The sequence below is a fragment of the Triticum aestivum genome, chromosome 7A (genome assembly GCF_018294505.1).
Source record: "Triticum aestivum cultivar Chinese Spring chromosome 7A, IWGSC CS RefSeq v2.1, whole genome shotgun sequence".
In the NCBI taxonomy this organism is placed as follows: Eukaryota; Viridiplantae; Streptophyta; class Magnoliopsida; order Poales; family Poaceae; genus Triticum; species Triticum aestivum.
This window is the reverse complement of record NC_057812.1, coordinates 370,163,949-370,180,032: the sequence shown is the minus strand read 5'-3', so window position 1 is coordinate 370,180,032 and position 16,084 is coordinate 370,163,949. Positions and strand designations below refer to the sequence as shown.

General features: G+C 43.5%; 1 long non-coding RNA gene across 1 annotated transcript; it reads right to left on the bottom strand.

Moving 5' to 3' along the window:
• Positions 1-1,937: 1,937 nt before the first annotated feature.
• Positions 1,938-11,860, bottom strand: LOC123154956 (uncharacterized). Its single transcript, XR_006477137.1, has 3 exons — positions 11,319-11,860; positions 2,932-3,005; positions 1,938-2,530 (listed from the first exon to the last, which is right to left on the bottom strand). It is a non-coding gene; the product is annotated as an uncharacterized lncRNA (long non-coding RNA).
• Between the last annotated feature and the right edge of the window lie 4,224 nt (positions 11,861-16,084).

Below are 16,084 nucleotides of genomic sequence, written 5' to 3'. Positions count from 1 at the left end.
GAATCCGACACTGGTGATGGCTGCTTGTCCAAGTGATTTTCAGATAAGAAACTGCATGTTTCAGAGGCAAACCATTTAAATCAATAGGCACTTTTCAAACATGGATAACAGAATGTTGGAAATTTTATTCATGGTAAAAAATGGAACTAACAACAAGTTAACATCATGTTGATCAACATTCATGTATAGCACATCTTCATATGATGCAAAGTCAAAAAGATATGATATTTTCAAAATGGCAAGACAATGATGAGTGTGCGAAAAACTGGGTAAACTAGGGACGGAATTTTGGCAAGTATTAGATATTTTTCAACTGCACCAGTTGGAATCGAACCCGGGCAGTACAGCTTTTGGGTGAGAGAGCTGCAGCCACCAGGCTAGTGCGGTATGTTCGAAAGAATGAAGGCATCTTCCCCGGCTCCGATCCTTTCCCGGCCGTGTGCGCTCGCCGTGGCGCCGCCATATGTCGTTCTCAACATGCTCAACAAACGAGAGGAATCCAGAGAGGACTGTACGCTGAGAGGCTGACAGTAGGGACCCACCAGGTCCAAGCCGTACGCAAGCAAGTGTCTAATTGGAAAAAAGCTTCCTCCTAATTGTATACTGATGTTGGGGCCCATGGGTTTGTCAACCTAGTCAATAAACGAAATAAATTTCCAATGATGACTGTCATCGGGGAGCTTTTTTTTGGGGTATCGGGGATCTTTTTCTTTGTTGTTGTTGCAGGAGAGGGGTATTGGGGATCTAGCTGGTATCATTTTTTTTCCAGAGGGCGAACAAGTCTCAGCTAGGCCTAGATTTTGTTATTTAACATGTGTAGCGCACGACATACCGAGACAATGGTTTCAACTTATTTTTTGAGGTCCATCATGTACGTACCGACCTATGGGCCTCCCAGCATAGGTTTTAGTTTTTCTTAAAGATCAGTAGCACAATGTATATTTTTTAATAAAATGCAGATCTCTGTTCTATTTATCTATATATAAGAATATTAATGTTGTGTTCAATTTATATTTTCCCTTCTAACCACATTATATATATTTATATTATTACTATTATCATATATTTAATAGAGACATATATATACATTATAAAAACATCCCACGTTTATTAACTTATAAAAGTAAATGTTTAATAGAAATTGGCAAGGAAAATCCTGGTTGTTTTTGACTCGCAGGCAAGAAAAATCCTGATGATTGCGTACAAAAGCTTGCGAAGATTTTAAGGACCAATTTAATAATAACGCGCACATTTTTCTTTTGAGCAATAACTCGCTAATTTGTTAATCTATCTATTTATATTAAAAAGTACTTGATGGGGGCATCAGAAAAAAGAAAATCAGAAAAAAGAAAAATAGACTAAAAACCCCACAATAATTAGGAACATCCGTCCGTTATTATATTAGATCAGAAAACCACAACCATCGATTAAACCCCACAATAATTAGGAACATCTGTCCATTATTTTATTAGATCAGAAAACCACAACCATCCATTAATCTTAAAGCTGAAGAAATTACCCACCAATGCCACGGAATATAGCGTGCAACCTAATATTCCCTCTGCGTACATGTTATGTCCAATCCAAGAGCTCCATCCCTAAAAAAATCCAAGCGCTCCATGTTTGGATCGGAAGCCACAGCAGCCGCCGGCCACCTTGGCTTGGAAAGAATTTCACCGGTAGCCATCAACCACCTCCACATCCCACAATCGCTTCAACGGAGCCGTCGCCATGGCTATCTACAGATTGGTTCTGTCAATTCCTAGGTACGTGCTTTTGCAACCAATGTTAAAAGAACAATCCACCTGCTTGCCGCACATGTGTGTCCAATCAATTAGCTTCATGGGTTGGTTTGATCCGGCTCTGTACATGGCTGACACTGCCCAAAAATACCATGTCATATGTATGTGCAAGACCAGCCAGTTGAGATCCAGCTCTTAGCATATGGATTTTTATTTCTTTTGAGAAAATCTCTATACATAGCTGCCATTGGCCAAAAGAACTATGAACACAATAACTATTCCAATTATACACAATGGAAGGATGCCTCTAGAAACACATGTAACTACAATTAAAGGATCACAACTATGGGGTTAAGAAAGATATAGATCATCTGAATTTTTGATGCCACAACACCATGGGAACAAAGTCTAACTTTAGACAGATTTGTTGTACCAGGCTGGCGGCGTTTGCTATCTTGAACGATCGGGGCAAGGTGAGATCATGAGAAGGCAAGGTTCTGTTTTGTGAGCTTTTGCAATCAGGTTAGCAATGGTGGCAGCGCGAGAAAACCAACCGTGTGAGATAGCATCAAATCAAGTTCAGCACGCGGCATATGTTAGATCCCACCTTCAACATCATCTTCCTCAAGGGTCGGCGCATGGACATCATCTTCCTCCAATAGTTGCAAGAGCCCCAATCTCCTATGTTGACACTCCTCGATTGTCATCTTCTCTATGAAGCGATCACACCACCCCCAGTAGGTACCATGTGCACATAATAAGAGATCAAACTACCTCCAATGTATCACCTGCACGAATTTACATAATTTGAATGATTCTTGTATATGCCATTGATGAATTTGTTGCATATCATTGAACAATGGATCAATAGTACTTTGATACTCAAGGCAGTGCTCATCTAAAGAGTTTTGACATGCTAACTCACAAGGTGGATCAAATTTGCAATCCAAAAAGGTAACTATTCAGTAACTGATCTTGCATCTTTCATAGCAGTACATACAAAATGAGTAGAACGACTACCAGCGGCGGTTGCTATCTTGAGCAATCGGGGAAAGGTGAGACTGCAAGAAGGCAAGGTTGTGTTTTATGAGCTTTGGCAATTAGCTTAGCAATGGTGCCATGGCAAGAAAACCAACCGTGCAAGCTAGCATCAAATCAGGTTTAGCACGTGCCGCACATCAGAACCCACCTTCAACATCGTCTTCCTCCAGGGATCGACGCTTGGACATCTTCCTCCAATAGTTGCAAGCGCCCAAATATCCTCTGTTGACACTAATAGATTGTTATCGACTCTGTCGAGTGATCACACCAACCCAGTAAGTACCATGTGCACATAATAAGAGATCAAACTACCTCCAGTGTGTATCAGCTATACAAACTTAGATAATTTGCATGATACTTGTATATGAAATTGATGAATTTGTTACTAAACATTGAATAATGGGTCCACGTTACTTCGATACTCAAGGCAATGCTCATCTAAAGAGTTTTGACATGCTAACTCACAAGGTAGATCAAATATGAAATCCAACAAGGTAATTATTAAGTAACTAATCACTCATCTTTCCTAGCAGTACATGCAAGATCAGTAGAACGACTACCCGCCCATTAATCGACATACTCACGTACACATAAATAAAACATTCAAATCCAGCTACTACAGATTAGAGGCACTCATGATCTTGAAGATTGTTACACAAGGTGATCAACACTATCCTCACAACTAACTTGCAGGTAGTATGTTAAGTTTTAAACCTTCAGAAACTGAAGCAAAAATTAAATAGTGTTTCATCTACATAATCAGTGTTAAGAGTTATAATATAAGTCATGTACCCCTTTGTATTTATCCCGTTGTATAAGGGGTTTCCTGCATATGTTCTACACCTGTACATGTATATATATATCGGCCTATGGCCTCATGGGAATACAAGTTGCATATTCCTAACATGGTATTAGAGCCTTAGGGTTTTTTTTCGCACGCGCAACTCGTGCTCTCGATCCAATCTACCGTCCACGCAGCCGTCGCCCTCCTTCTCTTGCGCCGTCGCTGTCTCGTCTGATCCGCAGGTCCGCCCCTGCTGCTATCTACCCGTCAGCAGCTCCAGCCCGAGCCCTGCCGTCCCGTCCGAGCTGCTCGCAGACGCTGTCGCTTGACGCGCCCGCTGCACGTAGACTCCGCCTCACGTGGAGCCGTGGGTGTGTTCGGCCTGCCTCCTGGTGCTAGATTCCTTTTGCTATTCGCGTGAGTGCGCTAGCTGTGTGGTCCTCCGTCTGCCTTTCTGCGTCCCCGGCTGCTGCTGACCCGGCCGGATCCCACCTCTAGCTGCCAGCCGCCGGCAGGATCAATTGCCTGCTCGGATCTCAAAAAAAAAAAAGTTTGCTGCATCGGGATATGTTGTTGTTCCTCGTTGTCCTGTGATCTTTGATGGTACTAACTACACCGAGTTTACTGGCTTCATGCGCATTCACATGCGTGGCATCCGTCTCTGGGGTGTTCTTTCTGGCGAGGTCTATTGTCCGCCACGCCCGGTTCCTCCGGTTGCCCCTACTCCGCCGACTCCACTGGTTCTTCCTACGGATGCTAATCAGGCCGCCAAGGATGCGGCTAAGCTTGCTGCTGACGCTGCTGATCGTGCTTATGATGAGAGGGTTTTGGCCTATGAGGAGGCTCTTCAGACGTATCATGGTGCTCTGTCTGTTTACACCCAGTGGCTTGATGATGATGCTCGTGCTGCAGATGTTCTCACTGCTAGTGTTCTGCCTCAGTTTTCTTCTGAGTTTCTGGGTCTTCCTACTGCCTTTGAGATGTGGACCTGTCTTTGTCGGCGCTATGAGCCCTCTGGTGATGCCCTATACCTTTCTGTGGTCCGTCAGGAGCATGCTCTTCAGCAGGGTGACTCTACTATTGATGACTTCTATGCATAGAGTTCTGCTATCTGGCGCCAGCTTGATTCTCTCTGCAGTGCTGGTTGTCGTACTTGCCCCTGTTGCCAGGCTGTCCAGGCCAATTTGGAGTTTCATCACGTCTACGAGTTCCTGTCTCGGCTCCATAAGGAGTTTGAGCCCCGACATGCTCAGCTATTTGCTCGTGGCCGTATTTCTCTCATGGAGGCGCTTTCTGAGATTCGTGCTGAGGAGACTCGCTTACGTGGTGCTGGTTTGCTGGAGGTTCCCTCTGTGCTCGCTACTCGGGCTCCTTCCATGCCCCCTGCTGCACCGACTCCTTCTCGCTCAAGTGCTCCGCCGCTCTTGCCCACTCCTTCTGGAGGCTCAGGTCGCCCCCGTCCACATTGCGACTACTGCAACAATGATGGTCATATTGAGTCCCAGTGCTACACGAAGAGGAAACACCCGCGTAAGGCGCGATCATCATCTTCAGGGACTTCGTCATCTACCTCGATAGCTTCAGCCATTGCTTTGACTGAACAGGATATTCTGAGACTTAAGCGTCTGCTCGCGGCTTCAGGTTCTTCCTCGACGGGTACTGCTGGTTCTGTGACTGATGCTTCCCGCCCTGAGCAACCGCCCTCTACACAGTCAGGTACATCCCCATGGGTTCTGGACTCTGGAGCTTCTTTTCATATGTCTTCTCACTCTTCCACTTTGTCCTCTCTTCGATCGCTGGATTCTCCTGTTCATGTCTTAACTGCTGATGGTACTCCACTTTCTGTTGCTAGTAGAGGCAATCTTTCCACTCCTTATTCTGTTCCTGATGTTGCTCATGTTCCTCGACTTACCATGAATCTGTTTTCTGCTGGTCAACTTACTGATTCTGGTTGTCGCGTCATCCTTGACGTTAACTCTTGTTCTGTCCAGGACCGTCGCACGCACACTCTGGTTGCGGCTGGCCCTCGCCGCCGTGATTCTCAGGGTCTTTGGGAGTTGGACTGGCTTCATGTTCCTTCCGCTGCCACCACCATTGCCAGTTCCTCCGCTTCAGTAGCCTCCGTTACTGGTTCCTTCAAGCAGTGGCATCATCGACTTGGTCATCTATGTGGTTCTCGGTTGTCGTCTTTAGTTCGTCGAGGTCTTCTGGGGTCTGTCTCAAGAGATGTCTCTTTAGAGTGTCAGGGTTGTCGTCTTGGCAAGCAGATTCAGTTACCATATCCACATAGTGAGTCAGTGTCTAAGCGTCCTTTTGATTTAGTCCATTCTGATTTATGGGGTCCGGCTCCTTTCGCTTCGAAAGGTGGTCATAAATACTATATTATTTTCATAGATGATTTCTCTCGTTACACATGGCTTTATTTCATGACTTCTCGTAGTGAGGTGTTGTCTATTTATAAGCGTTTTGCTGCCATGGTTCATACTCAGTTCTCTTCACCCATTCGTGTTTTTCGTGCTGACTCCGCTGGCGCGTATATCTCTAAGATGTTGCGTGGTGTTCTTGCTGAGCAAGGAACTCTCTCTCAATTCTCTTGTCCTGGTGCTCATGCTCAGAATGGTGTGGCTGAGCGAAAGCATCGACATCTTCTTGAGACGGCTCGTGCATTGATGATTACTGCCTCTCTCCCGCCTCATTTTTGGGCTGAGGCCATCTCCACCTCCACCTATCTTATCAATATACAGCCTTCCGCTGCTCTACAGGGTGGTGTTCCTTTCGAGCGTCTTTTTGATCGTTCTCCCGATTATTCGATGCTTCGCTTGTTTGGTTGTGTTTGCTATGTTCTTCTTACCCCTCGCGAACGCACCAAACTGACCGCTCAGTCTGTTGAGTGTGTCTTCTTAGGCTATAGTGATGAGCATAAGGGCTATCGTTGTTGGGATCCTATCGGTCGTCGGATGCGTATCTCTCGAGACGTGACTTTTGATGAGTCTCGTCCCTTCTACCCACGCCCATCTTCCTCGACTTTTTCACTGGAGGATATCTCTTTTCTCACTTTTCCCGATTCACCTATCACCCCCGTCGAGCCTGTGCCTATTCGTTCCACTCCCTCTACTTCTCCACCTCTAGTCGATTTGCAGCCACCATCTTCTCCGGTCTCCTCGCCTAGCATGTCACCGGATTCTACACCTTCATCTCCGGTGACTTCTTCGTCGCCACCCCTCGATTCTACCTTGGCGATTCCTCCTTCTATTGTTCCATCTTTTCCTCAGCATTACACTCGTCGTTCACGACCTGTGGATGCCTCTGTGGATGAATCGTCATCCTCCTCTCAGCCTCAGCCTACTTATGGCTTGCGTTCTCGTCCTCGTCCGCCTGTTGATCGCTTTGGATTTCCCACCACTGGTGCTGCTCTTCTTGAGCCGACTTCTTATCGTCAGGCTTTTGTTCATCCTGAATGGCAGTTTGCGATGGCAGAGGAGATTGCTGCTTTTGAACGCACTGGTACCTGGGATCTTGTTTCTCTTCCTCCCGGAGTCCGTCCCATCACTTGTAAGTGGGTCTACAAGGTTAAGACTCACTCCGATGGTTCTCTTGAGCGTCACAAAGCTCGTCTTGTGGCTCGTGGTTTTCAGCAGGAGCATGGTCATGATTATGACGAGACTTTTGCTCCTGTGGCTCATATGACCACTGTTCATACACTTCTTGCCGTTGCTACTGCACGCCATTGGTCTATATCTCAGCTTGATGTTAAGAATGCCTTTCTTAATGGTGAGCTGCGTGAGGAGGTGTACATGCAGCCACCACCTGGGTATTCTGTTCCTGATGGCATGGTATGTCGTCTTCGTCGCTCTCTCTATGGCCTTAAGCAAGCCCCCCGCGCCTGGTTTGAGCGTTTTGCCTCTGTGGTCACTGCCGCTGGTTTTTCAGCAAGTGCTCATGATCCAGCATTGTTTATTCACCTTTCTCCTCGTGGTCAGACTCTTCTTCTTCTCTATGTTGATGACATGATCATCACTGGGGATGACCCCGAGTATATTGCCTTTGTAAAGGCCCGTCTTAGTGAGCAGTTTCTTATGTCTGATCTTGGACCTCTTCGCTACTTTCTTGGGATTGAAGTCTCTTCTACCTCTGATGGCTTTTTTATATCCCAGGAAAAGTATATCCAGGATCTTCTTGCTCGTGCTGCTCTTACTGACGAGCGCATTGTTGAGACTCCTATGGAGCTCAATGTTCACCTTCGTGCTACTGATGGTGATCCTCTCCCTGACCCGACGCGTTATCGTCATCTTGTTGGCAGTCTTGTCTATCTAGCTGTCACTCGTCCGGACATCTTATCCGGTTCATATTCTGAGTCAGTTCGTCTCTGCTCCCACATCGGTTCACTATAGTCATCTCCTTCGTGTTCTCCGATATCTTCGGGGCACGATTTCTCACCGTCTATTCTTTCCTCGCTCCAGTTCTTTACAACTTCAGGCCTATTCGGATGCTACGTGGGCTAGTGATCCTTCAAATCGCCGTTCACTTTCTGCTTACTGTGTTTTTCTTGGTGGTTCTCTCATTGCCTGGAAGACGAAGAAATAGATTGCCGTTTCCCGTTCGAGTGCCGAGGCTGAGTTGCGAGCAATGGCTCTTTTGATGGCAGAGGTGGCCTGGTTACGGTGGTTACTTCAGGATTTTGGTGTTTCTGTCACTACACCGACTCTACTCTTATCTGACAGTACAGGTGCTATTAGCATTGCGCGCGCTCCTGTGAAGCATGAGCTCACCAAGCATATTGGTGTTGATGCTTTCTATGTGCGCGCTGGTGTGCATGATCAGGTTATTGCTCTTCAGTATGTGCCTTCCGAGTTACAGTTGGCGGATTTCCTGACGAAGGCCCAAACTAGAGCACAACATGGCTTTTATCTCTCCAAACTCAGTGTTGTTCATCCACCATGAGTTTGAGGGGGGGTGTTAGAGTTATAATATAAGTCATGTACCCCTTTGTATTTATCCCGTTGTATAAGGGGTTTCCTGCATATGTTCTACACCTGTACATGTATATATATATATCGGCCTATGGCCTCATGGGAATACAAGTTGCATATTCCTAACAATCAGGACCTTCAAAGTAAGGGAGTATGGAAAAACATTAAATTATAGAACTGTGATATGTTCATCTTAAAACAAAGGTTTGCCTATAACCTTGCTCATGAAATATACTTACCTTCTCTAATTTGTTATTTTATCTAATCTCATATGTTTTCTCTTGACTTCGGTTAGGAATTTGTGTGCATAAGGAAAGCAAAAACTTTAGAGATTATAACAGACAAAAGGTTGGTGGTGCATGGAATGCAAACTTTTCTTTTCTGGCACAAGAAAGGTAAATCATAACTATATTTGCAATTCATGTCATGAAGCAGCCAAAAACGCTGTCCTACAGTGAGCATCTTTGGTGCCATTTTTTCAGTACCATTACCAGTAAGCAGTGACACTATCACATTCGGTACCTACTTAAACTCAAGGTAAGCGATGATACAATAACAACAACATTTGTGATGTTTAATGAGGCTACGAACAGACTTTAGGCAACACTTGTGCATACCATGCTAAAGCACGATGGATTCAATTCAAAACCTTTATGGTAGTACACACATTCTAACTAAAGTTAAATTCAAGGAAATTGTAAGTATCCATGGAAAATTTCAAAGTGAACTTCACTTTTGAACTTGATGAGAGGCTTGAGACGAATATTTAAACAAAATAGTTGAAGAGGTATGTTCATGCACAATACAATATGTTCAAATGGTCTATAAAATTATAATGAGAGTATGTTCTTTATGACGGATGCTGGAAAGCCAAGTTACTGAAGATTCTTCAAATTTTGTTATGCAAAAGTGAGATAATGAGGTATTGCAACTAAGTAACAGTTCTATTATCATAAGTACGAAATAGTTTATTAAAAGTATCACCAACAAGATTTCCTTTTAACAGGGCAAGAGCCACTCCAAGAATGGAGGAGAAAGTGAGAAGAATACGTTTGGAAAGAAAGGATCTACATCATCTAACAAAAAACTTCTCGGTCAAGCAAAATATCTAAAAAAATATGTGAGAAAGATTGATCTAGATATAGCAAATTTAAAGAAATTGAAGTTCATCCGAGGTAATACACCCAACACATTATCTCCCTGTATATGCATTAATTATTTATAACCTATCGTTAAATGATATTAAAAACATGTTTTTGTAATAATGTCAAAATGTTTTTTATAGGCAATCGTTCCTACAATATTGCAACTAAAGGTGATAAGAAAAATGTGTTTGAAAAGAAAAACTCTACATCATCTAACAAGAAACTTCTGTTGAGGATAAAAAGAAGTAAACATGCAGGTGGGGTCAAAATATTATTTCAGAGAACACACAAAGAGAGACAAAAACGATGTAAAGAGGATTTGAAAGGAAAATCTTTACGAAATAACAAAACAAAAGTTGGTGCAAAAAAACTACACAATGAGGAGGTATTTTGTTGAAATCAATATGAAAAGGAAGTACCCAACATTCAATCTAGAAATTTAGTTGTAATCGCAGTAGAAGATGATTCAGATAAAGACTGGAGAAAATTATACACATGTCAAAAGTCCTAGCAACAAGAAACTCAAAACAGTTATCAAATAAAAGAAATTCAACAATGAGGTGAAAAGTGTATACTTTCACATAAAGTATTGTTTTCAAGATTAACCCAAGTGTTCTATTTGATGTTCTAAATTATGGTATTGTATCTCATAGTTTGAAGAGGAAGAAAATGATGTATCGGTGATTCAAATGATGATTCACGAGTCAACCATCCAAGATACTAATGGTGAGGTATTATCATACTAATGATGACTTTGTATTCTTTATCAATTGGGGACGCACTGGCAGTCTGGTAGTACTATGTCACAGATGCACCTCTGAAACCAATTAATTTACTAGCAAATCACGCATACCTGGGCATATATGTTCTCTGCTTGCAAGTTTATCTGCACCTCTTAAGCCAATTAATTTACTAGCACAACTAGCATACCAGTGCATGTATGTTATGTGCTTGCAGTTTTTTGTAAACAATAAAATACTTTCATCTACAATATTCAATGATTTTGAGTATTATGGATCACTGTTACATTTGAAGATATGAAATTCATAAATAATAGTTAAATTTATGATAGGAAGAAGAGAGACACAAGAAGACAAGTAAAAAAGAGGCAAGTGAAGATTTGAGAGAGGACTGACACAATCAGAGATGTAAACATGGTATGGCAGCACGGATATGGTCTACTACTCTGCAGAAGTACTGGAAATGTGCATCAAGATCCATATGACGAAAATAGTTAATAAATACCAAGCATCGACATTCTATATCGACATATGATGGAGTACAACCCAATAGTTAGGGCATTCGTCTATCATTATATTTTGTATATGTACAATGCGGTCAGACCTATTTGACTACTCAATTATTAAAAATAATTTGTCTTTGGGGAATACTACTAAACTATACCAACTCAATACAGTGATTATACTACTAAATTTGTTGAATATGAACGGAGGTACACCAGATAACACTACCTATGCCAGTCAGCAAAGCCCAGAAAAAAGTTGAGGGTAGAGAAGAAAATTAAGATTATTCACTAACAAATAGTACCTCAATTACATGATATTGGTATACAATCATACACACTGAGGAAAGGTTAAGCAAAAAATGTTAGACATGAAAAGAAAAAAAGAGGGACCTGCAGGTCGAAGAATACTGACGCTGTGGACGATGGTGATGATGTGTTGGGCTGCCTCGAGTGGGAACAACGACGATGCGTATGGCCTGCGCGCTTGGGGAAGACAAGGTCGCTAGCATCCTCATAGTGAAGCTGGATCCATGCTGGCTGCGAGAGACGAGATCCACGCCCACATCACCCACACGGACGCCCAGGGAAATGACACCGTGCAGATCGACGATCTTGCCTCCTCCCTTGCGCAGATGCTCCTCGGACCCTGCTACACATCCGTCGCTGTTTACCGTCCCAGGAGACAAGCCGCCGTACACAGTCACCCCTGTGGCCTGTGGACAACGAGTTCAGCTGCGGGGATGCCTACAGCTGAGGAGGAGCAGGCTCAAGGCAACAAATCAAGAGGGCAAACTATTGGGACGGCTCGTCCGATGGCAGCAATTTTGGAGTGAGCGGCTGGAAGAAGGGAAGAAGAAAGGGGATCGGGGCATCAGGCAAGACAAACATGTGAGCATGTGAAGGTGTGTGTGAGTGAGAGAAATATTCTTTTTTTAGCGTAGAGTGGGAGAGAAGATGTGTGAGCACTCGTGTGCATCTGCTTAAGCGTGTTGGGCTAAAGCCCAACTAATCATATCATAACAACACAAAAAAAATCAACTTTAAGTATATATAGTGCATATACGTGTGTTGAGCCCAAATAACATAATTTTCCATACATACATTTAATACATTATTCATATGACTAAAACTCCCTCACATATACAGCTGATGTCATATTCGAACTCAAATTTAAGCATATGAAACTCTCCGCAAAAATATCATACATATATTGAACATGCACGAAATTATTACGTTGTGATGTGTCCCTTGGTCCAAATAAGCTGACATTTTATGACAAACCATACCCACACTAAAAACATGATCGACTGAACACACATCACTCCCTAGCGACTCATCACGAACGTGCCCTCTTGATATTTTCTGAAACACGAAAGGAGAATTCCTCTAATGCTGAAAAAACCACTTCATGGTCAACCGACAAATGAACTTAATATTGAATTCTTTCAAATTAACTTTGGTCTATTCTAGCCAGCATGTACGTGCGGGCCACTTCGTGTCGCTCTACTATATTTTTTGATATTACTTGCTCCTTCTAACTTAACATTATATATAGAACAAGCCCAGTTAATTCATGTATTTCAGAAAAATGCAAATGGGTTGGGATTTCTTAGAAAATATTAAATGGGTCGCATTGATGCGAAATTATTTGTTCACCTAGCCCAACAAATGGACTCTAAATTCTAGAAAACATGGGTTAAATATATGCCACATTTTTGCAAGCTGACATGTGGGTTAATAGGTCGAAGCCTACACAAGGCGTTGTCGACTTAGTCAACAAATGATTCTGACATCCACGGCCATTGAATTTATATCCAATGGCCGGCATGCACCATCAATCTCTCATCTTCTTCCTTCAGCGTTACCGGGACCGCCTGCTCCGGCCTTCAGCGGCTAGCGTGTAACACCCACGATGCGGCTATATCTCCCACATGTCGGAGCACGACTTAGAGTCATAATCGCATGGTATGCATGTCGCAAGAGGGGTAATCTTTACACATCTCATGTACTGAATAAGGAAGAGATAAAGAGTTGGCTTACAATCGCCACTTCACACAATACATAAATATATCATACATCATCCAGAATACAATCAAGGTCCGACTACGGAACCAAATAAAGAAAGACAACCCCAAATGTTATATCCCCGATCGACCCAACTCGGCTCCTCTACTGATTATCCGGAAAGGACACATAGTAACGTCCTGAATCCTCATCGAACTCACACTTGAGTTCGGTAGCGTCCCCTGCACTGGCATCATCGACACATGCATCTGTTTTAGAAGTATCTGTGAGCCACGGAGACTCAGCAGTGAGCCACGGGGACTCAGCAATCTCACACCCTCGCGATCAAAACTATTTAAGCTTAAAGGTAGGAAGGGGTAGTGAGGTGGAGCTGCAGCAAACACTAGCATATATGGTGGCTAACTTACGCAAATGAGAGCGAGAAGAGAAGCAAAGCGCGGCCGAGAAGCTAAAATGATCAAGAAGTGATCCTGAAACTACTTACGTCCAAGCATAACACGAGACCGTGTTCTCTTCCCGGACTCCGCCGAAAAAAGACCCTCACGGCAACACACGCGGTTGATTCATTTTAATTAGATTAAGTGTCAAGTTTTCTACAACCGGATATTAACAAATTCCCATCTGCCCATAATTGTGGGCACGGCTTTCGAAAGTTCAAACCCTGCAGGGGTGCCCCAACTTAGCCCATCACAAGCTCTCATGGTCAACGAAGGATATTCCTTCTCCTAGGAAGACCCGATCAGATTCGGAATCCTGGTTACAAGACATTTCGACAATGGTAAAACAAGACCAGCAAAGCCACCTGAATGTGCCGACAAATCCCGATAGAAGCTGCACATATCTCGTTCTCAGGGCACACCGGGTTGTGCAAGATTCTGGTAGGCCAACCCAGAGTTGCCCCAGGTGGCCACTGGCTGCTGACAGGTTGGACCAACACTCAGAGGAGCACTGGCCCGGGGGTTTAAAATAAAGATGACCCTTGAGTCCGCGGAACCCAAGGGAAAAAGGCTTAGGTGGCAAATGGTAAAACCAAGGTTGGGCCTTGCTGGAGGAGTTTTATTCAAGGCGAACTGTCAAGGGGTTCCCATAACACCCAACCGCGTAAGGAACGCAAAATCAAGGAACATAACACCGGTATGACGGAAACTAGGGCGGCAAGAGTGGAACAAAACACCAGGCATAAGCTCGAGCCTTCCACCCTTTACCAAGTATATAGATGCATTAAAGTAATTAAGAGATAATAATGATATCCCAACAATAACCATGTTCCAACAAGGAACAAACTCCATCTTCACCTGCAACTAGCAACGCTAAAAGAGGGGCTGAGCAAACCGGTAACATAGCCAAACAATGGTTTGCTAGGAAAGGTGGGTTAGAGGCTTGGCATGGCAATATGGGAGGCATGATAAAGCAAGTGGTAGGTATCGCAGCATAGCAATAGAGCGAGCAACTAGCAAGCAAAGATAGAAGTGATTTCGAGGGTATGGTCATCTTGCATGCAAAGTTCTCCGAGTTGACGAAAGCTTGATCCTTGTAAGCGTACTCAACGGGTTCCTCGATCATGAACTCGTCTCCCGGCTCTACCCAAGGCAGGAACACAAGCAAAGGAAGCAACAATCAACCACGGTGCAAATGCACAAACAACATGATGCAAAACATGGCATGACATGCGGGATGTGATATGCAATGCATATGCGTGCTCCGGAAGGAAAAGATTGATCAATGCATCAACTTGGCAAATGGCAAGCAAAATAAGAATGGCACAATTTTACGATTAACAGCATGATGCCATCTAGAATGCAACAAGAAACTAAGCTACTGCACTCCAACATAGCAACAAAGCATATGGCAGTGATCTACTCAAGATGCTTGACAAAAGATGAACACTGAGCTACGACTAAATCACATAAAAGCAGGTTCAAACAAGCATGGCAAAAGTGCAAAAGATATCACCTTCACAGACTTAGTAAAAATATTAACATGTCAGGAATTAACATCAGCAAGCAATGTTTAGAGCAAGCAAACAACATGCTACAGGAACAGATCATAGCAAACAAAGGCAAGGCATGAATCTACTCAAAGCATAGAACAAAAGTCCCTTACTGATCAAGAGCCCAAAAGGCACAGAAGATATTATGGCACCCATGTAAACATAGCAAGTTTCGTTACCAGATTCAGACTTAGCAGAAAACTGAGCATGGCATAAACAGAATTATGAAGGCATGTTTGTGACCTCGATTCACTCAACAAAAGGCATTGCATGACAAGATAAGCCTAGCATCAGCAAGAAGACATGTTCAAGAAGCTAACCAAGGCAATAGCAAGTTCATAGCATGCATGGATCAACTACAACAACCATGGCAAAATTGATTAACATGTAAACAATCTGCCAGGAACATTTTATAGCAAAAGCAGAGCAAGAGTAAGTCATGCTAGGGTACTCCATAAATGCAAACAGGGGCATGGATGGATAGAGGATAACCATATGTCAAAATCATCCTTACTAAAGATACTCAAAACAAGCATGGATCTCACTGTAGCAGCATGAATACATGGCATAAAAATAACAGCAGAGCAATGACAGTGAAGTTCTAAGTCTCTGAAATCAGCAATATCACGAGAGCTACTTTGCATGCTTGTGCTAGTCACCACAATGATTACAAAAAATACATGGCATACACCCCTGTAAAGATGGCACGGCATAGATCAAAATGCATGTAGAGCTCATGACCATATGCAGCACAAAACAAATGTGACAAAAATGACAAAAGCTCATAATCTACTAAGTAACAGGAGCTAACATTTTATAGCACTCTTGCATCAGTCATTTGGGAATCAAGATGGATTCAAACAAGCGGGTCACAATGGAACAAAATGAAGAGCACATCATGATGAACATTTTGATATATCACACGCACGAAACGGAGCTACGGATGAGAAGTTATGGCCTGATGAACATGGCTAAAAACTTAACAGAAAAAGGACTTAGTGGAAATCTCACCCCGCGAGAAATGGGATCGGGCGGTCCAGCGGGACGGAGTGGTGCGGGACAAGGCGGCCGTTTGGTTCAACGTGCGGGTGGATCCGGCCGGTGCGGAGCTCCGGCGAGGAGGGTGGCGACCAGCGAGCTC